This window comes from Phasianus colchicus, chromosome 5 (genome assembly GCF_987193195.1).
Source record: "Phasianus colchicus chromosome 5, bPhaCol1.hap1.1, whole genome shotgun sequence".
Taxonomy (NCBI): domain Eukaryota; kingdom Metazoa; phylum Chordata; class Aves; order Galliformes; family Phasianidae; genus Phasianus; species Phasianus colchicus.
Window position 1 is genome coordinate 50,443,875 of NC_143440.1, and position 7,440 is coordinate 50,451,314.

A 7,440-nucleotide genomic window follows, 5' to 3' on the forward strand; every position below is an offset into this window, starting at 1 on the left:
GCTGTTAGAATTTTACTTCAGTTTACATAGGCCATCATTGTGACAACCCAAGTGACACCACCGCCACCACACCAGCGACTGAATAACACCACCTCACTCTTTTCAACCTCCTCCTGCTACCAGTCTTTCCACTATAAGCTGTCAATTTGGAGACAAAAATCTGTGCGGCGCCATTTCCCATGGACAGAATTAAATGTTCTGCTTACCCAGCAGTAAGGGAGTGGGAATGTGAGAGGCAGAAGGTCTGGCAGGAGCAGATGTGTTGCTGAGAGCCACTGCTTTGAGTGGGATTCAAAGCTTGCATACTGCATGACTCCTTAGCTACCCTGCACTATGCTTCTGTATGCTGCACTATCTAATCTCACAGAGCAGTAGGTGGGCTGGCTATTTTTAAAGCACTTTAGATGAGTTTACACTGATTATCATGCTTCTTTGCTTTTCCTCTGTTTTGCAAAAGAGACTGAGTTTTGACTCAGAAATAAATCCTTCTGGCAAAAGAAAACAAATCTAGGCCTTATAGAAAATTAGACTTACACTGAATATAAAATTAAGTACGACACAAATCACTCTGATAAGTGGTAAGTTAGTAAATATATTATTCATCAAACCACTACCGCTGCATATTATAGTGATTTATAATCATCTGGAATGTTTTTAACTGGTGTATTTAGAACCCCTGACACTACACAGTCTTTGAATGTGTAGCAAACTGTAAGAGCTGTTTGTTACTTAGCAAAAGCACGTAAGTAAATCTTAACATAAAGTGAGTGACCAGATATATTTTGTAATCTATACATAAACTAATGTACTCACCAGATTATTCTCTAAATAACTGTTAATATATTAAACCAGAAACAGTGGTCCATGAATACTAAATAAACAAAGATGTAAAGACTTGCAATGGAAAACTCTTCCATTCCTGTCAACAGTTGAACTTAGTGAGCTGCAGAGCACTAATACCTGCTGCTGAATCCATTCTAGGGTTGAAGACTTTGAAGCTCAGCCTGACAAAGTGTTTGGATAACAAAGCGCATTGCAGTTGGACTAAATCTTGGTAGGCCCCTTCCAACTGAACTATTTAGTTCCATTCTATTCTGTGCTATTCATAGACTCACAGAATATCCCAAGTTGGAAGAGACCCACAAGGATCACCGAGTCCAACTCTCAGCTCCACACAGGACCACCCAAAATTCAAACCATGTCTGAGAGCATTGTCCTCCTTGAACTCCAGCAGCTCGGGGCCATACGCACTGCCCTGGGCAGGCTGTTCCATGATCACAGCCCTCTGATGCAGTCCCTAAACCCCAGCTGCCCCTTCCCTGACAGCTCCATGCCATTCCCTCGGGGCCTTTGGCTGTCACACAGAGCAGAGCTCAGCGCAGCACCTCCACTCCCTGTGAGGAGCTGCAGCTGCCATGAGCTCCCCTCAGCTCCCCTGCTCTGGGCTGAACAAACCCAGGGACTTCAGCTGCTTCGCACGCTCACCTTGCCCTTCAGACCCTTCCCCATCTTCATAGCCCTCCTTTGGACACTCTCCGATAGTTTTATGTCTTTCTTATACTGTGGTGCCCAAAGCTGCACACCATGCTTGAGGTGAAGCCACACAGCACAGAACACAGCAGGACAGTCCGCTCCCTCGCCTGGCAGCAATGCTGGCCCTGCTGTGCCCCAGGGTACAGTTGGCCCTTTTGCCTGCCAGGGCACACTGCTGACTCATATACAATTAGCCACCAACCAGAACCCCAGATTCCTTCCCACAGGGCTGCTCACCGGCCATTAAAAATCTCTGCTTTACCTACATCCACATTTGTGAGGTGACCATCCTCAATAACTATCAGACTAATGTTATTTCTGATCTTTTTGCTGTTAACATACTTTCATTGTCAGCTTCAACTCTAATTGAGCTTTGATTGCATGCATTTTCTCCCTGCAATAACGAATGGCATCTCTGTAGTCCTCCCAGGTCACCTGACTCCTTCTCTTCTCTTCCTCCCCTCTTACTTTCCTTTCCCTCCCACCCCATTCTATATTTTGTAAATGTATCATTATTTTTTCCTGACAAAGGTAAAAGGAAATAGTTGTTTGCAATACCCACATCCTTTGCCATGTAGCTGGCAGCAATGCTGCTGTCTTCTAGGGCTCTGCCCAAGTAGTTAAGGAAGACCTTGCCCCCTTACCTCAAGTACTCAATATTCAGCTTGCACTGACTGAGCTGCTGCAAGAGAAGGGTTATGAACTCTTGCACTTCCACAGCTCAATTTCAAACAGACTTTTAGTGCCAGGAATCTTGCATAAAAGCTTGTTTACAGATTAGGAAAATGTAGTTGCTGCTGTGTCAAAATTTAACTGAACTCTACATATATCCCCAAGGTACTGCAATTCATATCCAAATATAGACACATAGGAATAAGGCAATTTTAATACAAATTTCTAGAAGAGAATTGTTTGAGCTTTATTGACTGGTTAGAAACACAAACTAAATGGCCAATTTATCCTGGAAAGCATCAGACCCTTTATCACAACTGACTGCGATCTGATCAGCAAGATTGGACTCAGCACATTTATACTGCATGTGCCCACTAGGTCTGAAGTCAGGGCTTGACGCAACAGACTGGCTGTTCCTGTGTACAGATCTGGATGCTTGCCTTCCTCCTCATCTCCTTCTCATTTCCTGAGAATAAACATAAATTGTAACAATATTTTTTTCCCCAGTTTCATCTAGATGGACTGACTTTTAACTGGAACAGAGCAGAAAAGACTTGCTTGCACAGCAACCCCCAGTCTTTACCTGTAAGGCAAGAACTAACAGCAACTGCTGGTACCACCTCTTTGCACTGATTAAAGACCCCTGGACAAACACACCTTTGCACACTAGCTCTTCCTAAGCCCAAGGAGCCCTGAAAGAAAACACACAGCCCAAAATCTGACATGGAATTGTGTGTAATTTACAGTACAAACCTAGCTGAAATTTAAGGAAAAAAAAAAAACAGTTATAGACACACCCTTCCCCGTTTCCATATGAGATAAGTTGTTTGTGATTTTGGACTTTGTTTTTCCACCTCTTTCTGAGATGCCCTTTGTCTGGCCTGCTTGTACTCCCAACAGCTAAATCAGGGCCAGGATTATTTCTCACTCTGCATGCTACATCAGCATCTTAGTGCATTGGAGAGCTTCTTTTCAACTACAAATTTGCCCTTTCCACTTGGGGTCCTGTGACTTGCACTCAAAAGCATCGCTGGCACATGGAAAGCAGTTTTAATCCTTGTGGACCTAAGGCTAATACTGCCAGGTATCATCTAAAGTTTTATATTTGCAATGTGAATAGTCCAGCACTGTTTCTCTACACAGATGACGCACACCTAAGACCTTTGCTGACTCATGGGCCTAGAACCACATGGCATCATGCCTAATCAAACCCTGGTCTCTCCTTTGCATCACAAGGACATTCTATGTGTTTGTACAGCGCTTGGAACATTTTGATATAATTATGTAATATTTTGCAAAGTTGTAATGTTCTCCAGGATCACAAAACCGAAGAAAGAGCAGAAATAGGAGGTAGGAAAAAAAACAGAGAATTACTTGGAGTAGGCTGAGTACTTCATGAACTGATACAGAAATCCAAGATGCAAAATGTAACATTAAGCTAAATTCCAGCACTCATTACTCACCATGCTTCTGCAACGTGAGTAAGTCATGTATGAAATAGGATACTCTTCCGTATGAGATATCCAGTATAACCTGGCCCAGGAGGGATTTTCCATTCAAAAGGCAGAGAAGAATAAATGAGTGAAGAAAAAAGTAGAAAAAGATGGCAGCATAGAAGTTCTAGGTCAGCACATTGTCAAAAAAATGACATGCGAGTTCACTTTATAGGCATGCACCAAGGAAGCCAAAATGTCTATACTGTGCTAATGTAATCTCTCTGTGGTCACCAAAAGTTAATACTTATGGAAAAAAAAAAAAAAAAAAGTAAAAATACATTGTTTGGAGCAAGTCCTAACCTGATAAGGTCTTAGTATTTCCAACAACTAGATGTTTGCAGACTTCCTCTATGGCAGCCAAAATTCAGACGACCACACTCTGTCTCCATACATGAATATCCCTGAATGAATTTTTCTGATCCCTTTATGAATCCCATCTACTTCTTGTATCCACAATATCCTACGGAAATGAAGTTCTGCCGTTGACTCTTTGTTGTGGATTTAATTCTAAATTTGATCATTTTAATCAGTACCCTCTCATTTTTGTATTGTCAGAAACTGTGATTAACTGTACTTTGATTCTTTTTACAGAGCTAATATGCAATGCTTCCCTGGCATCCTGTTTGATTGCTGACATGCTATGTCCGGTTCATACAGCTATAAAGTTTTATTTCATATCCAATCAGTAATCACAAGCTTGTATTCTCTTTCACAATAAAAGCAAAACAACTATCATTATATCACATCTGTTTTCTCACTTCAAACAAGTGTTTAAGGCAACTCTGGAACTGCTCTCAAAATACCTCTTCCAGCTTGTCACTCTGTAGTGCCAATAGCCATATAATGCAAATTATCTCGTATGTTTTTGGATGGAAGCCTGACAATAAATGCCAACCTGATTTTCTACGGTCCAGAGTATACATATTCACAAGTGGTTATAGCATTTATAATGCTTTGTTAAATGTCAAGTCTAAAAAGAAGGTTAATGTTGCCTTAAGAAGACAGGTGAACAAGGTAGTCGCTTTCAGCCTACTTATCATGAGTTACTGGGCAATGTGATTTATTAATAAGCAGAACAGAGCTTGTATATAACTCAGGAAACATTACTTTCAAGAAATTTCGACAAATTTGTATTAAAAACCCTTAGGGTCGTTTCAGGTTTTGTTGACAATTTTTCAAGAATTTGTGTAGTTTCTGCAGCTGCACATCATAGGATTTCCAGAACTGGTTGACTCAGACACACCCAAGTATTCTTGTAGGGTTCTGTTACTCACAAAGTGCTCTGCTAAAATGAGTTACGATTTGGCTACAGTCGTTACTTACTTTGTTTTAACTATCTTCACATGCTTGAGATATTATCTTGGACTTGATACTGTTGGGCTTCCGAGCAGCATGAAGAAACTGAAGATTTGATCCTTCAAAGAGTTCATGACCCCAACACAGATATTCCCATTGACCTCAGTAAATTTTGATTCAGGCTAAATGTAAGGAACTCTATCGAGGACAACAGGAAAATCCAAACCTGAATTAGATGGATAATACATTCTGTCTCTATCCTTGTAATTTACTGCAACAGCACTACACTCAGACTGGGTAAAATCCTGACCTTGCTAACATCACTGACAAATCTGCTGCAGAAGATTTCACCAACACAGTATCACTGAAATATATGCCTCACAAATCAATCTTACTTGTGCTAGTTTTCCTAATTTGAGAACAAGCTATCTATAAAGTCAGAATGTTTGCTCCTTAAAAGTAATTTACAAAAAGAAAGATGCAATGGCTGGAAAATACTGTATAAGCTCAGAAGTTTACATGCTTATTTCCAATTTTTTTTCTAATATCTGATGCAATTTTTTTAATGCTTGCAGCATAATTCTAAATTACTAACAGGGCACTTGTCTTTCTTATTTCTTTTTTTCCCCTCTTTTTCCTTGAAATTCACAGCTGAAAATCAACGCAAACTCATTCAGCAATTACCCAGGAGAAAACTTCTATTTTGTAAAGTGACCATTGTGCTTTCAGGACCTCTCTGAAAACTTCTAACAATGTTCCACCCTTGGGCTTTTCCATCCTCCAATCCTTAGCTTGAAAGCTTGCATTCTCCCTAGCTGTTCCTTTTAAAATATGCCTTTCTAAAAACTGCACTGAAGTGAAAAATGTTCAAGAAGAACTCTGTTTTATTATTTTAAACAGCAAAGGTAGCTCTCCTGCCTCGATCCTGGCATCTTAAAGATTTTTTACATTTTGGCCAAAAATAGCATTAAAATAAAGCAATTCCCACCTTCCTATGTTACAGCCAACAAACTGATTGCATTGTTACTGAATAACATCACCTCTTTGGAATTAGGCTGCCAGCTGAGGTCTTATTATAGTAGTGAATTCACACAGCCACAGTTAGCAATGTCAGCATTTCTATTATAATAGCTTCTTCCTACTCCTACTCTTTTTCCTCAAAGGAATGAAATTTGGACTTAAAAATGAACTTAAGGTTGAATCACTGACAAGATGATCCCCAACCACCAGCCCATGGCTTGTCATTTTAGCACATTTCTGACAAGTTGGAGTATTTTTAAGTTCAGGCCCAATCATGTGTTCTTTCTGCATCCAGAACGAATATGCATCCAGAGAATACAGCACTCAAACCCAGTACCTTCATGGCTTGAATTCCTTAACAAATGTGTTTTTAATAATCTCTTCATTTCAGGGAGCCACTGCTTTTAGAGCTGTGCCTACAGAAAGATGCATTCTGCCACAGCTTCCCTTCAAAAACACACTTCAGAACACAGATGTCACACAGGCAGCATGTTTCTCAGAGGCACTGGCAGCAGTGAACTGCTCGATGCAGAGGTTGTGAAATGCAACCAGTGGGGCTGCACCTGGGAAACAGGAAAACACGCTCACCATGAAAAACTTCTGCAGTGTGCTCTAGCTGGGACGTGCCATGGGGACTCCATGGAAACCACACCAGCTGCAACTCAGCAGCCTGCATGCTGAGCACGGCCATCCACATGCTCCACACTGATGCTCGCCTTCTTCCCTGACGCTGACTCCACATCTCTCCCCAGGTGCCCACATCTGAGCCACGTGTTTGCCCAAACGGATACTGAGGAACCAGCTTGAGCACGCATTGGGACAGGGAGGCTGAGGGGGGGACAAGGCAGAAGATCAGCCCCCAGCCTGCTCACCAGGCCTCAGAACCACGAGGAGGTTTGGGCTCTCCCTGAAAGACAGCATGACGCCAGCAGGGTACGCAGCCAAGAACAAAAGGAGGCAGCTTTCACTCAGCCTTGGGCCCACCCAAGCTCAGCCCCTCAGAATTTCCTGGCGACCCTGGGGCACACGGGGCTCGGCCACCCCCTCCCAGCCCCGCAGCCCCTCGGGAGGTGGCCGCGACGCGGGCACTTACGTTGAGGCGGGCGCCGTCGGAGCGCTGCGGGCTGCACACCGTGGTGCCGTCGGGGCTCTCACGCGGCAAAGAAGGGGTTGGGGGAGGCCATTTCGCTGTTGGAAGGGTGAATTTGTGCTCCGACAAAGCCGTCGGTTTATTCCAAAGGAATAAAAATACATTGTGCAGGAGCTGAGGGGGGCTGGGAGGGGAAGGATGTGTGACTCCGGGGGGTCCGGCCCGGCCCGGCCCGGCCCGCGGTGCCCGGGGAAGGAGCGGCCGCGCCGTGCCCGCTTCCCACTCGGCTCTCTGATCCGCTAATCAGCGGCAGCCGCGGGCCGCCGTGAGTCA

General features: G+C 43.2%; 1 long non-coding RNA gene across 3 annotated transcripts in view; it reads right to left on the bottom strand.

Annotated features, from left to right (window-relative positions):
* Nucleotides 1-7,427, bottom strand: part of LOC149917917 (uncharacterized) — a 76,658-nt gene extending 69,231 nt beyond the window's left edge. Inside the window, exon 1 of one of the 3 annotated variants that reach the window (XR_016467055.1) lies at nt 7,111-7,424. This is a non-coding gene — a long non-coding RNA (uncharacterized LOC149917917). Of the gene's footprint in view, nt 1-7,110 lie in introns of all 3 variants that reach the window. The other 2 variants (XR_016467054.1, XR_016467053.1) reach the window with 2 other exon arrangements.
* Between the last annotated feature and the right edge of the window lie 13 nt (nt 7,428-7,440).